The sequence below is a fragment of the Phyllobates terribilis genome, unplaced genomic scaffold, assembly GCF_046119375.1.
Source record: "Phyllobates terribilis strain yellow unplaced genomic scaffold, ASM4611937v1 Scaffold_1__5_contigs__length_1240528914, whole genome shotgun sequence".
Classification (NCBI taxonomy): domain Eukaryota; kingdom Metazoa; phylum Chordata; class Amphibia; order Anura; family Dendrobatidae; genus Phyllobates; species Phyllobates terribilis.
In genome coordinates this window covers 10,086,906-10,102,705 of record NW_027362761.1, presented here as the reverse complement: position 1 = coordinate 10,102,705, position 15,800 = coordinate 10,086,906, and the positions used below count along the sequence as shown (strand labels likewise).

General features: G+C 48.2%; 1 protein-coding gene and 1 long non-coding RNA gene across 8 annotated transcripts in view; one reads left to right on the top strand and one right to left on the bottom strand.

Moving 5' to 3' along the window:
• The window catches only part of LOC141167642 (uncharacterized), an 85,821-nt gene that overhangs the window by 14,025 nt on the left and 55,996 nt on the right, over positions 1–15,800 (top strand). The window lies entirely within an intron of this gene.
• LOC141167232 (uncharacterized) overlaps positions 1–15,800 on the bottom strand; it is a 632,749-nt gene that overhangs the window by 571,548 nt on the left and 45,401 nt on the right. The window lies entirely within an intron of this gene.

Genomic DNA, 15,800 nt, shown 5'->3' with positions numbered 1-15,800 from the left:
CCTCAGAAGAGACGTAGAGGTCCCAGTAGCTTAACAAGACGCTTTTAATGCCTCTTACAAGAGCCATGCAGTACAGCATATTACAAACATTATTCCCATTATTGGGGAGTGGGTCTCCCATAGTATTTGCATATGCCTTCCAAGCAAAAGCTGCCAAAAATTAGGATGGAGGAACTTGCAATGCCCCTTACAAGAGCCATGCAGTACAGCATATTACAAACATTATTCCCATGATTGGGGAGTCGGTGTAATGAACTGCTACAAACACTAAGGAAAGAAAGGAAAACTGTCCCTACAATAGGACTAAGCTGATTCCCTACGATGCAGCGGGGGACCTGTTCCTTGTGAACAGACCCACCTAAGTCCTCGGCTAGTCTGAACGCAGACCTATAGATATAAGGGAGGGGTCCCTACAAGAACTAAGAACTGGGATATAGTTGGACACCTCCTAGCAGAAATTGTAGCAGAGCAAAGACAAACAAACAAACAAACAGAAGTACTAGTGGTCAAAAGACCAAGCAAACTACAGAGTAAGGTACAAGGCACCTGGCTAGCTTAAGAGTAAATGTAACACTGAAGTCCAGCAAGGCCAGGAGGGCGGAGCTGGATTATAAAGGCAAAAAGTCATGTGACCAGCAAAAATAGAAAAAACTAACAGGAGGGTTCTAACAGTATCCCCTCTTCTATGAGGATCCTCCGGATCCTCCAGGCCCAGGTCTATCAGGAAACCTCCTGTGAAATGCTCCGACAAGTCTAGGAGCAGAGACATCATCCGCCCTTACCCAGGAGTTATCCTCGGGACCGAAACCTTTCCAAGCGATGAGATACTGCAATCTCCCTCTATGCCATCTAGAATTAAGAATGCGAGAAATTTCATATTCACCGTCTTCCTCCACCGGAGGAACAGAGACAGTGGCGTCCCTATCAGAAACATCAGCTTTTTTCAATAAGGAAACATGAAACATCGGATTAATCTTCCAGGAGGTAGGAACCTCCAACCTAACAGCAGATTGGTTAACTACCTGAAGCACCTTAAACGGACCTACAAACTTCGGGCCCAATTTCTTAGAAGGAATCCTCAACCGCAGATTACTAGAGGACAACCAAACCATGTCACCAACAGTAAACAAAACCTCTTGACGTTTCCTGTCAAAGTACCTCTTGGATTTTTTGTTAGCCTCTTGAAGGTTACGACGTACATCAGTCCAAGCTCTCTCCAAATCACCGGAAAAATTCTTCTCCTCCCGCACAGCCGATACCAATTTGGAGAATGACCCAAACGACGGATGTCTCCCAGTACAACAAAAAAAAGGAGAACACCCAGCAGAAGAGGATGTATGGTTGTTAAGAGCAAATTCAGCCAGTGGCAGAAACTCAGACCACCCCTCTTGATTGTCAGCCACAAAACAACGCAAAAACTGTTCAACATCCTGGTTCTTTCTTTCTGTCTGTCCATTAGACTCAGGATGATAACCAGACGAAAATGACAAATGGACTCCCAACCTGTCACAAAAGGCACGCCAAAAACGAGCCACGAACTGAGGTCCCCTATCGGAAACAATGTCGGTAGGAACACCATGGAGCCTGACAATTTCTTTAACAAAAGCCTTAGCGAGTGTCCTGGCGCAGGGCAGTTTGATGAAGGGAACCAAGTGACACATCTTGCTAAAACGGTCCACGACCACCCAGATAACAGTGAAACCCTCAGAGGCAGGAAGGTCAGTAATAAAATCCATAGCAAGATGCGTCCAAGGAGCACTAGGAACCTCCAGAGGGCAAAGCAACCCTGCAGCAGGAGCATGTGAAGACTTAGATCTAGCACACACAGTACATTGACGCACCCACTTAATGACTTCCTTCTGCCACCCAGGCCACCAAAAACTGCGACCTACAAGTCTCTTAGTCTCCGAAATTCCTGGATGACCTGCCAACCGAGACTCATGACACTCCACAAACAAATCTCTCCTAAAGTTCCTAGGCACAAACAACCTCCCATGGGGAGAGTTAGATGTGGCATCCTCCTGGGCTTTCAGAATCCCATCTTCCAAAACGGAGTCCAATGCTGCTATCACAACACCTTCCTGTAAAATGCTCTCCTCCTCCTTGGTACCAACCATGGGAGAAAAACTGCGAGATAAAGCATCAGCTTTTACATTCTTGGTACCCGAGATGTAAGTAACAGAAAAATTAAACCCCGGGAAAAAAAAGTGCCCACCTAGCTTGACGGGCATTCAAGCGCTTGGCAGCATCAAGATAGATCAGATTCTTATGATCAGTAAAAACCTGAATGGGAAATTTAGCACCTTCCAAGAGATGACGCCAATGTTCAAATGCGAGTTTAATCGCCAGCAATTCCCGATTACCGACATCGTAATTAAGTTCGGTCTCAGAAAATTTTTTTGAAAAAAAAGCACAGGGATGTACTCCATCCTTGTTTTCCTGAGACAAAACAGCACCGACCGCCACCGAAGAAACATCAACCTCGACCAAAAAAGGCTTGGTCTCATCAGGCTTTATAAGGATGTGGGCAGAACTGAACCTCTCCTTGAGATACACAAAAGCTTCAATGGCCTCAGTAGTCCACTGAACCGTATTCGCACCTTTCCTGGTGAGATCGGTCAGCGGCTTAACAATTATAGAAAAATTCTTAATGAATTTTCTGTAATAATTGGCGAAACCAAAAAATCTCTGTATTGGTTTCAAACCAATAGGCCTAGGCCATTCCTGCACCGCCTGAACCTTCACCGGGTCCATCTCAAAGCCCTCGCTGGAGATAACGTAGCCTAAAAAACTAATTCTCTGCACAGCGAACTCACATTTCTCCAGCTTAGCAAAAAGTGAATTGTCACTTAACAACTGCAATACCTCACGTATGCTCTGCCAATGAGACTCCAGATCCGGCGCAAAAATCAAAATGTCATCCAAATACACCACCACATTCTTACCGATCAATGGTCTTAGGATGTCATTAATAAGGTTCTGAAAAAACACTGGTGCGTTGGTAAGACCAAAGGGCATAACCAGATTCTCAAACTGACCCACTGGAGTGTTAAAAGCAGTTTTCCACTCATCACCTTACTTCATACATAACAAATTGTATGCCCCCCGGAGATCAATCTTAGAGAACCACTTGGCCCCCACTAACTGGTTGAACAAGTCAGGAATTAATGGTAGTGGGTAGGAATTGCGTATTGTAATTTTATTAATTTCGCGAAAGTCCAGACATGGACGTAAACCGCCGTCCTTTTTTTTAACAAAAAAAATCCAACAGCCACAGGTGACTTAGAACAGTGGTCCCCAACCTTTTTTGCACCAGGGACCGGCTTGAAGCAAGATCATTTTTCCATGGCCCAGCAAGGAGGGGGTGGGGTGGGCGGGGCTTTGGTCATATGGGGGCGGGGTAATGGAGGGATTTGGAGTTTAGTGCATACTTATCATATAGTGTAGACCAGGTCCCCGCCAGGAGCTATGCCAGGAGCCCCACATAATGTGCTGTGCCAGGAGCCGCATCACTGAGGCCCCATCACGCCCTGCAGCAGGACAGGGCAGCTGTCCTGACAGCTGCTGTTCAGCTGCATTTACTTCATCCCAGGGGCGGACACAGACTGTAGTGGGCCCCTGTGCAAGAAATTTTTGGGGGCCCCCCCCGCCCTTCATAAGGCAACAAAGTTATGTAAACATAACCCCCCCATGTGCATCTCTCACCCCCCCATGTGCAGCTCACCCCCGTGCATCTCTCATCCCCCTCCGTGCATCTCTCATCCCCCTCCGTGCATCTCTCATCCCCCTCCGTGCATCTCTCATCCCCCCCGTGCATCTCTCACCCCCCCGTGCATCTCTCATCTCTCCCCTCCCTCCCATGTGCATCTCTCATCTCTCCCCTCCCCCCATGTGCATCTCTCATCTCTCCCCTCCCCCCCATGTGCATCTCTCATCTCTCCCCTCCCCCCATGTGCATCTCTCATCTCTCCCCTCCCCCCCATGTGGATCTCTCATCTCTCCCCTCCCCCCCATGTGGATCTCTCATCTCTCCCCTCCCCCATGTGCATCTCTCATCTCTCCCCTCCCCCCCATGTGGATCTCTCATCTCTCCCCTCCCCCATGTGCATCTCTCATCTCTCCCCTCCCCCCATGTGGATCTCTCATCTCTCCCCTCCCCCATGTGCATCTCTCATCTCTCCCCTCCCCCCATGTGCATCTCCCATTCCCCCCACTCCTAGTTAATTGTATTTAAAAAAAAATAAAACTTGTTATACTTACCCCCATGCGATCCCTGCAGAATCCTGGCGCTCGTCCAAATCGCTGACACCAGGTTCTCCTGACTTCCGGCCATGTGACGGCGCCGTCACATGACCGGAAGTCAGGGGAATCATGAAGGTGCTGCCGCAGCAGCGCAGCGCTAAGATGTTCCGGACCCGGCGCTTAGCATGCGGCCGGGGGCCCCATGAGGAGAGAGACGCACAAGAGGGAGGCTCCGAGGGGGCTCCTACCGGCCGGGCCCCATACTGGAGTCAGGGCAGTCATGCCCTGATGGCGGCCCTGCTGGAGGCTGGAGGGGCCCCCTCTCCCCGCGGACCGGCTGAAAAACCCCAACAGCCCGGTCCTGGTCCGCGGACCGGCGGTTGGGGACCTCTGACTTAGAAGGTCTAATGTGACCGGCAGCCAAGCTTGTCTGTATGTATTCCTCCAAGGCCTTTCTCTCAGGGATAGTAAGATTAAACAAGTGACTCTTGGGAAGAGTTGCTCCAGGGACAAACTCAATAGTACAATCATAGTCCCTATGAGGAGGCAAAACTTGCGACTCCTCCTCAGAAAAAACTTTCCAAAAATCCTGAATAGGTACAGGTAATTCCCCTCTTTCCACAGCAGCAATGCGACCGTTACAGCATCTATCATAACACTTAGGACTCCAAGACTTAATTTCATTGGTAGACCAGTCCAGTACAGGATTGTGCAATTTTAACCAAGGTAACCCCAAAACCACTGGAGCAGGCAAATTATTTAATACAGCCAAATCCAAATTCTCTTGGTGGATACCATTAATGGTGAGGGGAAATTCAAAAACCTTGTGAATCATACCTTTCAAGGGAGAGACAGCAACAGCAACCACATAAATAGGAGATGACAAAAGTTTGGATTCTAATTTAAATTTTTCCAAAAAACCCTCATCACTCACACTGAGTGCAGAACCACAATCCACAAATACCCGAAATTCAATCAACTCCTCCTGGAATGAGGTGCTTCCAGAAAGAAATACTCCTTTTGAGTTTAAACACGCTATGCGGGCGTAACTGACCTCTTTTTTTTTTTCTTTATTCAAACAAAGCACACAGTTCTTAATAAAGTGGTCAGATTTACCGCAACAAAAACACAATCCTTTAGCAAACCTGTGGTCTTTTTCCTGAGAGTGGGGTGACATCGCCCCAATCTCCATCGGTTCTCCACCCTCCGAACAGACCCTCTGAAAACTAGGAGCTGCCATAGCAGTAAATTTCTCTTCATTACTCCTAGCACGCAGTCTCCTGTCCACAAGTATGGCTAATTGCATTGCCTCCTGCAAGGTTCCAGGTTTTGGGAAGGCAATCAGCAGATCCTTAACCCTTTCACCTAGACCATCAAGAAACAAACATTTTAATGTTGAGTCATTCCATTCCACTTCAGCCGACCATCTTCTGAAGTATGTGCAATAATTTTCCACATCACCTGATCCCTGCTTCAAACGTCTTAATTCAGTTTCAGCAGATGAGACTCGATCAGGATCATCATACAACAACCCCATAACAGAAAAAAAGTCTTCCACGGAGCTAAAACACGGATCATTAGGTTGGAGAGAAAAGGCCCATCCCTGTGGTTCTTTGCGCAAAAGTGACATTATAAACCGAATGCGCTGTGATTCATTCCCCGAGGATCTGGGTCTTAAAAGAAAATGTAATAAACAAGCGTTTTTAAAGGAAAAAAAATCTTGCCGTTTACCATAAAAAAAATCTGGAAGTCCTACCTTCGGTTCGACAAAATGCGCTCCAGGACAGCTACTCACGTGCTGCTGGAGCTCGGCCACCTCCAAAGACAGTCCCTGCAGGCGTTGAGCCAACTCCTGAACCGACATCATGCTGAAATCAGGATTTTTTTATTTTTTTTTTCCTTAGAGTGTTTTATTTTGGGGCTGGACTTACTGTAATGAACTGCTACAAACACTAAGGAAAGAAAGGAAAACTGTCCCTACAATAGGACTAAGCTGATTCCCTACGATGCAGCGAGGGACCTGTTCCTTGTGAACAGATGCACCTAAGTCCTCGGCTAATCTGAACGCAGACCTACAGATATAAGGGAGGGGTCCCTACAAGAACTAAGGACTGGGATATAGTTGGACACCTCCTAGCAGAAATTGTAGCAGAGCAAAGACAAACAAACAAACAGAAGTACTAGTGGTCAAAAGACCAAGCAAACTACAGAGTAAGGCACCTGGCTAGCTTAAGAGTAAATGTAACACTGAAGTCCAGCAAGGCCAGGAGGGCGGAGCTGGATTATAAAGGCAAAAAGTCATGTGACCAGCAAAAATAGAAAAAACTAACAGGAGGGTTCTAACAGTGGGTCTCCCATAGTATTTGCTTATGCCTTCCAAGCAAAAGCTGCCAAAAATTAGGATGGAGGAACTTGCAATGCCCCTTACAAGAGCCATGCAGTACAGCATATTACAAACATTATTCCCATGATTGGGGAGTGGGTCTCCCATAGTATTTGCTTATGCCTTCCAAGCAAAAGCTGCCTAAAATTATTTATAGCAACTGGGTATCCTGTATACTGTTGGCCTAAGCAGTGAATGGAAGGCTTTCCAAAAATTATGAGGAACTGCATTGCCCTTGAAAGAGACGTGGATTACAGCGTACTAAAAACCTTCTACCCATTATTGGGGAGTGGGTCTCCGTTAGTTTTCGCCTTTGCATTGAAAAGCAAAAGCTGACTAAAATTAGGAGGAAATGCAATGCCCGTTGGAAGAGTCGTGGAGGTTAGAGGTAATTAAAAACAACATTTCAATGCCCCTCGGAAGAGATGTGGAGGTCACAGTAGCTTAACAAGACGCCTTTAATGCCCCTTGAAAAAGTGGTGGAGGTCACAGTAGCTTAACAAGACGCTTTTAATGCCCCTTGGAAGAGACATGGAGGTTGCAGTAGCTTAACAAGACGGTTTTAATGCCCCTCGGAAGAGATGTGGATGTGGAGGTCGCAGTAGCATAACAAGATACTTTTAATGCCCCTTGGAAAAGTGGTGGAGGTCGCAATAGCTTAATAAGACGGTTTTAATGCCCCTCAGAAGAGACGTGGAGGTCAGAGTGGTATAACAAGACAGTTTTAATGCCCCTTGGAAGAGACATGGAGGTCAGAGTGGTATAACAACACGCTTTTAATGCCCCTCAGAAGAGACGTGGAGGTCCCAGTAGCTTAACAAGATGCTTTTAATGCCCCTCAGAAGAGAAGTGGAGGTTACAGTAGCTTAACAAGACGGTTTTAATGCCCCTTACAAGAGCCATACAGTACAGCATATTACAAACATTATTCCCATGATTGAGGAGTGGGTCTCCCATAGTATTTGCTTATGCCTTCCAAGGAAAAGCTGCCAAAAATTATGAGGAAATGCAATGCCCGTTCGAAGAGTCGTGGAGGTCCCAGTAGCTTAACAAGACCGTTTTAATGCCCCTCAGAAGAGACATGGAGGTCAGAGTGGTATAACAAGACGCTTTTAATGCCCCTCGGAAGAGACATGGAGGTCGCAGTAGCTTAACAAGACGCTTTTAATGCCCCTCAGAAGAGACGTGGAGGTCAGAGAGGTATAACAACATGCTGTTAATGCCCCTCAGAAGAGACGTGGATGTCGCAGTAGCTTAACAAAACGCTTTTAATGCCCCTCAGAAGAGACATGGAGGTCAGAGTGGTATAACAAGACGGTTTTAATGCCCCTTGGAAGAGAAGTGGAGGTCAGAGTGGTATAACAACACGCTTTTAATGCCCCTTGGAAAAGTGGTGGAGGTCGCAGTAGTTTAACAAGACGGTTTTAATGTCCCACTGAAGAGACATGGAGGTCCCAGTAGCTTAACAAGACACTTTTAATGCCCCTCAGAAGAGACGTGGAGGTCAGAGAGGTATAACAACACGCTGTTAATGCCCCTCAGAAGAGACATGGAGGTCAGAGAGGTACAAAACACGCTTTTAATGCCCCTCAGAAGAGACGTGTAGGTCAGAGTGGTATAACAAGACGGTTTTAATGCCCCTCAGAAGAGACGTGGAGGTAAGACTGGTATAACAAGACGCTTTTAATGCCCCTCAGAAGAGACGTGGAGGTCAGAGTGGAATAATAACACGCTTTTAATGCCCCTTAGAAGAGACGTGGAGGTCAGAGTGGTATAACAAGATGGTTTTAATGCCGGTCAGAAGAGACGTGGATGTCGCAGTAGCTTAACAAGACGCTTTTAATGCCCCTCAAAAGAGACGTGGAGGTCAGAGTGGTATAACAAGACGGTTTTAATGCCCCTTGGAAGAGACGTGGAGGTCAGAGTGGTATAACAACACGCTTTTAATGCCCCTCAGAAGAGACGTGGAGGTCCCAGTAGCTAAACAAGACGCTTTTAATGCCCCTTGGAAAAGTGGTGGAGGTCGCAGTAGCTTAACAAGACACTTTTAATGCCCCTTACAAGAGCCATGCAGTACAGCATATTACAAACATTATTCCCATTATTGGGGAGTGGGTCTCCCATAGTATTTGCTTATGCCTTCCAAGCAAAAGCTGCCAAAAATTAGGATGGAGGAACTTGCAATGCCCCTTACAAGAGCCATGCAGTACAGCATATTACAAACATTATTCCCATGATTGGGGAGTGTGTCTCCCATAGTATTTGCTTATGCCTTTCAAGCAAAAGCTGCCAAAAATTAGGATGGAGGAACTTGCAATGCCCCTTACAAGAGCCATGCAGTGCAGCATATTACAAACATTATTCCCATGATTGGGGAGTGGGTCTCCCACAGTATTTGCTTATGCCTTCCAAGCAAAAGCTGCCAAAAATTAGGATGGAGGAACTTGCAATGCCCCTTACAAGAGCCATACAGTACAGCATCTTAAAAATATTATTCCCATTATTGGGGAGTGGGTCTCCCACAGTCTTTGCTTATGCCTTCCAAGCAAAAGCTGCCAAAAATTAGGATGGAGGAACTTGCAATGCCCCATACAAGAGCCATGCAGTACAGCATATTACAAACATTATTCCCATTATTGGGGAGTGGGTCTCCCATAGTCTTTGCTTATGCCTTCCAAGCAAAAGCTGCCAAAAATTAGGATGGAGGAACTTGCAATGCCCCTTACAAGAGCCATGCAGTACAGCATATTACAAACATTATTCCCATGATTGGGGAGTGGGTCTCCCATAGTATTTGCTTATGCCTTCCAAGCAAAAGCTGCTGACTCGCCCCCTGGGCCTAGTGTGCACGTGTGTGGGATACCCGGAGCCGGGTCTCTGGGGGTTGCAGTCTCCGTGGCGGCGACCCGGTCCCGTGGCTCAGGGTGGTCAAACCAGTGGCAGTCTTTTATAGGTTTTAGGTTAATTGTCCGACTACGCCACCCGTGGATTGCGGTCAGTGCGAACCGCCGCTGCAAGGCAGACCGCTGGGGCTGATGGTGTATGCAGCTGAGGTAGTGTAACTCCCCACGGGAAGAGTGCAGCCCCAGGGCAGTAAGTGTGGATGATGGGAGTGATGGTGCACGGGCGTCCCAGCACTAGTAGTGCTGTATGCGGTGAGAAAGCACAGAGACAAGGTGTTGCAGTTCAGGTTCTTTACTCACAGTTCTCATCCAGGTCACTTATGCGCAGGTAGGACCGCCCAAGCCGTGCAGGGGGCTCGGCCAACCCCCAGGTAATTCCAGAGTGTGGCACAGGACTCCCTTCTATCCTTTCATCAACCATGCCCCACCAGTGACACTACTTTTGTCCAGCTGCCTCGGGTCTTCTCTTGGGAGGCTGGGTGTCCACTTCCCTGACCCTATGTGGTATGCCTTTCTAGTAGGTGTAGTGAGGGGTCGCACCAGTAAATGGTAACGACCGCAGGGCCTTGGCTGAGGATTAGTCGCCTCCACCAACTTGGGATCCGGTACCCTGTTCTGCCAACCCGTCACCCGTAATCTCCTGGGTCCTTAGGGTTCCTTCTGCCTTCGTGTCTCTGGGCCTCTCTTGGTGTTCTGTTCCTTTCTGTTTCTGTTCCTTTCTCTTTCTTTCTCCTGGCTCTGGCCTTCTCTCTAGGCCTGCCTCGTGGAGCTGGGCCCAGACTGAGCCACAGCTCCCTGTCAGCCCTCCTGGCTGAACTCCTTCTCTCCTCCTCCTGACTGAACTGACTTCTTCTTCTCCTTCTCCCAGAACTAAGATGGTGCCCACCTTATATACCTCCCTCTCTGTGTATGAGCCCAGGTGACTTGCAACCAATGGGCTCCTTCCTATGCCCAGAAACCATCCCCTCCTGCCACTACATCACTGGGTTTTCTCCCCCCTCCCCACTCCAGCCAGGGACATGATCTGTCGTGCCTGCATTACTGTCTAATGGGAGCACCGTTGAGCTGTCCCCCGGAAATGGGGTGTGTGTGATGCATGCAGCTAACTGAGCCCTGGTCCACACACCATCCTTACCCGGGAGTGGAATATCACACCTCTGGCAGAGGTGCAATACCCCTGCAGCGGCCGAACCCTCGGGGCGCTACACTGCCAAAAATTAGGATGGAGGAACTTGCAATGCCCCTTACAAGAGCCATACAGTACAGCATATTACAAACATTATTCCCATGATTGGGGAGTGGATCTCCCATAGTATTCGCTTATGCCTTCCAAGCAAAAGCTGCCAAAAATTATGAGGAAATGCAATGCCCGTTCAAAGAGTCGTGGAGGTCCCAGTAGCTTAACAAGACTGTTTTAATGCCCCTCAGAAGAGACGTGGAGGTCAGAGTGGTATTACAAGACGCTTTTAATGCCCCTTGGAAGAGTTGTGGAGGTCCCAGAAGCTTAACAAGACGCTTTTAATGCCCCTCGGAAGAGACGTGGAGGTCGCAGTAGCTTAACAAGACGGTTTTAATGCCCCTTGGAAAAGTGGTGGAGGTCGCAGTAGCTTAACAAGATGGTTTTAATGCCCCTTACAAGAGCCATACAGTACAGCATCTTAAAAATATTATTCCCATTATTGGGGAGTGGGTCTCCCACAGTCTTTGCTTATGCCTTCCAAGCAAAAGCTGACAAAAATAAGGACGGAGGAACTTTCAATAATGGCAACACGGACCACGGTCACCCTGGTGGTATAATGGTGGTGGAGGCTGAGGATAAGGAGAAGAACATAAAACAGTCGAAATGAGGAAGCGTATACCCATGTGTGGGTGTGAAGTGGTGCATGTGAATACACCTCCCGAAAAAAACACAGTGGATTTGACTTTATGCTACTCTGCTGTCATTTGGTGGTGATGAGAAGTCTGGCCCAATCCAGCCCTTGTTCATTTTGATAAGGGTCAGCTTGTCAGCATTGTCAGTTGACAGGCGAGTGCGCTTATCAGTTATAATTCCCCCAGCAGCACTAAAAACACGCTCCGATAATACGCTAGCGGCAGGGCAGGCCAGGACCTCCAAGGCATACAGAGCGAGTTCATTCCAAGTGTCCAGCTTGGATACCCAATAATTAAAAGGCACAGAGGAATCACGGAGGACGCTGGTACGGTCGGCAAGGTACTCCCTCACCATCTTTTGAAACTTTCCACTCCTTGTGAGAGTACCCCGCGCCTCAGGGCCTGTAAGCTGGGCGGGTCTCAGAAAACTGTCCCAGAACATTGACAGTGTTCCCCTGCCTCTGCTGGATTGGAGTTGCCTCTCTCTCGCTTGTACGCCTTGGTTGGTCAACGAACTGTGACCTCTGCCGCTAGCGTGTTCAGATGGGAACTTTTTTAACAGTTCTGCAGCAAGGGCCTTCTGGTACTGCCCCATTTTTGTAGACCTCTCCACCTCAGGAATAAGAGAGTGAAAGTTCTCCTTGTAGCGAGGGTCTAAAAGTGTCACCAACCAGTAATGACTGTCACCCAACATTTTGACAACGCGAGGGTCACGGTTAAGGCAGGGTAACAAAGTCAGCCATGCGTGCCAGACTGGTAACGGGCAAGACTTCCGGGTCCTCACCAAGATGACGACTGACCATGCTCTCCTCCTCCTCCTCCTCCCCCCTGTCCTCAGGCCACCCACGCTGAACCGACGGTATAACAGTGGTACAGGTACTACCGTCTACAGCGCATGACACAAGCTCCTGTTCTTCTTCCTCCTCCTCCTCCTCTCCCTCATTGTCCCCCAATGCACGTTGGGATGAGATGAGGCTGGGCTGTGTGTAATCGACCGCTATGGCTTCTTAATCCATCTCATCATACTCTGGCTGCAATGCCTCCTCTTTAATTCTCTGCAGAGAGCGTTGCAAAAGACAGACTAGTGGAATGCTGACGCTAATGATGGCATCATCGCCACTCACCATCTGGGTGGACTCCTCAAAGTTTGTCAAGATGGTACAGATGTCAGACATCCAGGTCCACTCCTGAGATCTTATGTGTGGAGTCTGACCTGAATATCGACGGCCTTGTTGCAGCTGGTACTCCACAACTGCTCTCTTCTGCTCACAAATCCTTTGCAACATGTGGAGGGTAGAGTTCCAACGTGTGGGGACATCACACACCAGTCGGTGTGACAGAAGCAGCAAACGCTGCTGCAACACAGGAAGGGCGGCGGAAGCTGTAGCCGACGAGAAAATGAGCTGACAGGCGGCGTACTTTGACGAGCAGATCTGGCAACTCGGGGTACGATTTAAGAAACCGCTGAACCACGAGGTTAAGCACATGAGCCAGGCATGGTACGTGTGTGATCTCGCCTCGCCTCAGAGCCGCCACCAGGTTACGGCCATTGTCACACACGACCATGCCTGGATGTAGGTTCAGCGGTCTCAGCCACAGATCTGCCTGCTCTTTCACAGCTGTCCACAACTCACAAGCAGTGAGAGGTTTCTCACCTAAGCATATTAGTTTCAGCACAGCCTTTTGCCGTTTGGCGGAGGCAGTACTGCAGTGCTTCCAGCTTGTAACTGATGTGGTGATATCTGAGATGGAGGCTGAACATGAGGAGGAGGAGGATGATGCGCAGGAGCTGTACACTGTGGGGGCAACTCTGACTGACATAGGGCCCGCAATACTCGATGTGGGGAGGATGTGTTCCGTCCCAAGGTCCGACTGGGTCCTGGCTTCCACTATGTTTACCCAGTGTGCCGTCAGGGAGATGTACCGTCCCTGGCCACAAGCACTTGTCCACGTGTCCGTTGTCAGGTGGACTCTCCCAGTAACTGCGTTGTTGAGGGCACGGCAGATGTTTTGAGACACGTGCTTGTGTAGTGCGGGGATGGCACACCGGGCAAAATAGTGTCGGCTGGGGACGGAGTACCGCGGGACGGCCACCGCCATAAGGTTGCGGAAGGATTCCGTCTCCACCAGCCTAAAAGGCAGCATTTCCAACGCAAGCAGTCGTGAAATGTGCGAATTTAGGACTGTGGCCGGTGGGGCGTTAGCTGCGAATTTCCGCTTTCGTTCAAAGGTCTGGGATATGGACAATTGAACGCTGCGGTGGGACGTGGACGTGGACGTTGATGCTGTTTCTTGAGAAACTGCCATAACAAATGAAGACTGAGAGGAGGGGGCATCTTTGCATGCAGTATGGACAGGGGATTGACTTGCACACACAACAGGGGTTTCTATTGCATGCACAACAGCGGAAGATGCAGTGGTGACACCCGCTGACACTGGTCGTGGACCCTGGGGTTCGCCTCACAAAGTCGGGTGCTTTGCTGCCATGTGCATGATCATGCTGGTGGTGGTCAGGCTGGTAGTTATGTCACCCCTGCTGATGCTGGCATGGCAGGTGGTACAAATGGCCTTTTTGGGGTTATCAGCAGAGTCTTTAAAAAAATTCCAGACTCTGGAAGACCTACCGCTTGCACTGGCAACGTCCCTCGTGTTGGTGTTACGGGGAACTGTTGCCCCCCTTCTGTCTGCGGCCACCACACTGCTTCTTCCTGCCTGTTGGGGTACTCTGCCTCCCTCCCCCTGTGTGCTGCTGGCCTCACTCTGCATGTCCTCCTGCCACGTTGGGTCAGTTACTAGATCATCCACCACCTCCTCCTCTTCCATTTGAGCACCACGATCCTCCTCCTCACTTCCTGGCAATTGTGTCTCTTCATCGTCCACCTCTTGTGACAAATTGCCAGCGTCGACTTCCTGTGGCCGTGGCTGTTCAAACATTTGTGCATCGCTACATGGGATCTCCTCTTCCACCACTTCAAGCGGAGCAGGCGAGGGGCATAAATCTGGAAATGGACCAGTGAACAGCTCTTCAGAGCGTCCAAGTATGGGATCAGTTGCTGTCTGACGACACTCGGCATGGTGGGAGGAAGGAGCATCAGGGTGAGGAGGAGTATGCGGTAGAGAGTCACGGCTACTAAGAGTCGACCGTGTGGAAGACAGGCCGGAGGTGGTGGTGCCCAGGTAACTGGAAGTATTATCTGCTAACCAATTAATAACCTGTTCACACTGATCAGTTCGCAATACTGGTGTTGTTCTGTGCTTCCCTAGTAATTCGGTCAAGAAGTGGGAGCGAGAAGATGTGGCTGTTGGTTGTGGCACATTTTCACCTTGGCCACGGCCCCGTCCTCTGCACGCACCATCACCAGAACCTCCACTTCCACGTCCCTTGCCACGCGCCTTGCCCATTGTAAAGGAAGTAAAATAGCTTACACTCGCACTATCAATGGAAAAAGGGTAATAAAAAGTAGATTAGAACCGTGGAAGAGGAAAACCACAGTTCTATTTCTCTGGCCTCCACCCGACTCTTTTAAACAATCTGAACAATCAAGGAGAAACTATTACTGTTTTTCTTTACAGAAAAAATACCAAAAGCTGAATAATAGAGATTTTTTACCGTGGAACAGCAAAACCACAGTTATAATTTACTGGTGTATGTATACCAGACTTTTTTAAATATATATATATTTGCGGCTGAACAGTGAGCGACACACTCAAACTGTCTTTTTTAGATACAAATGGCCCAAAAGTGGATAATACAGAGGTTTGACCCGTGGAACTGCAAAACCACACTTGTATTTCTCGGGCCTACACCAGACTATTTTCAACAGATATATTTGTGTCTGGACAATCAGGAGACACTATTATTTATTTTTTACGGCAAAAAATGCCAAAAGCAGGATAATAGAGATTTTTTACCGTGGAACAGCAAAACCACAGTTATAATTTACTGGTGTATACCAGACTATTTTCAACAGATATATTTGTGTCTGAACAATCAGGAGACACTATAATTTATTTTTTACGGCAAAAAATGCCAAAAGCAGGATAATAGAGATTTTTTACCGTGGAACAGCAAAACCACAGTTATAATTTACTGGTGTATACCAGACTATTTTCAACAGATATATTTGTGTCTGAACAATCAGGAGACACTATTATTTATTTTTTACGGCAAAAAATGCCAAAAGCAGGATAATAGAGATTTTTTACCGTGGAACAGCAAAACCACAGTTATAATTTACTGGTGTATACCAGACTATTTTCAACAGATATATTTGTGTCTGAACAATCAGGAGACACTATAATTTATTTTTTACGGCCAAAAATTGCGAAAAGCAGGATAATACAGAGATTTGACCCATGGAACTACAAAACCACACTTATATTTCTCGGGCCTACACCAG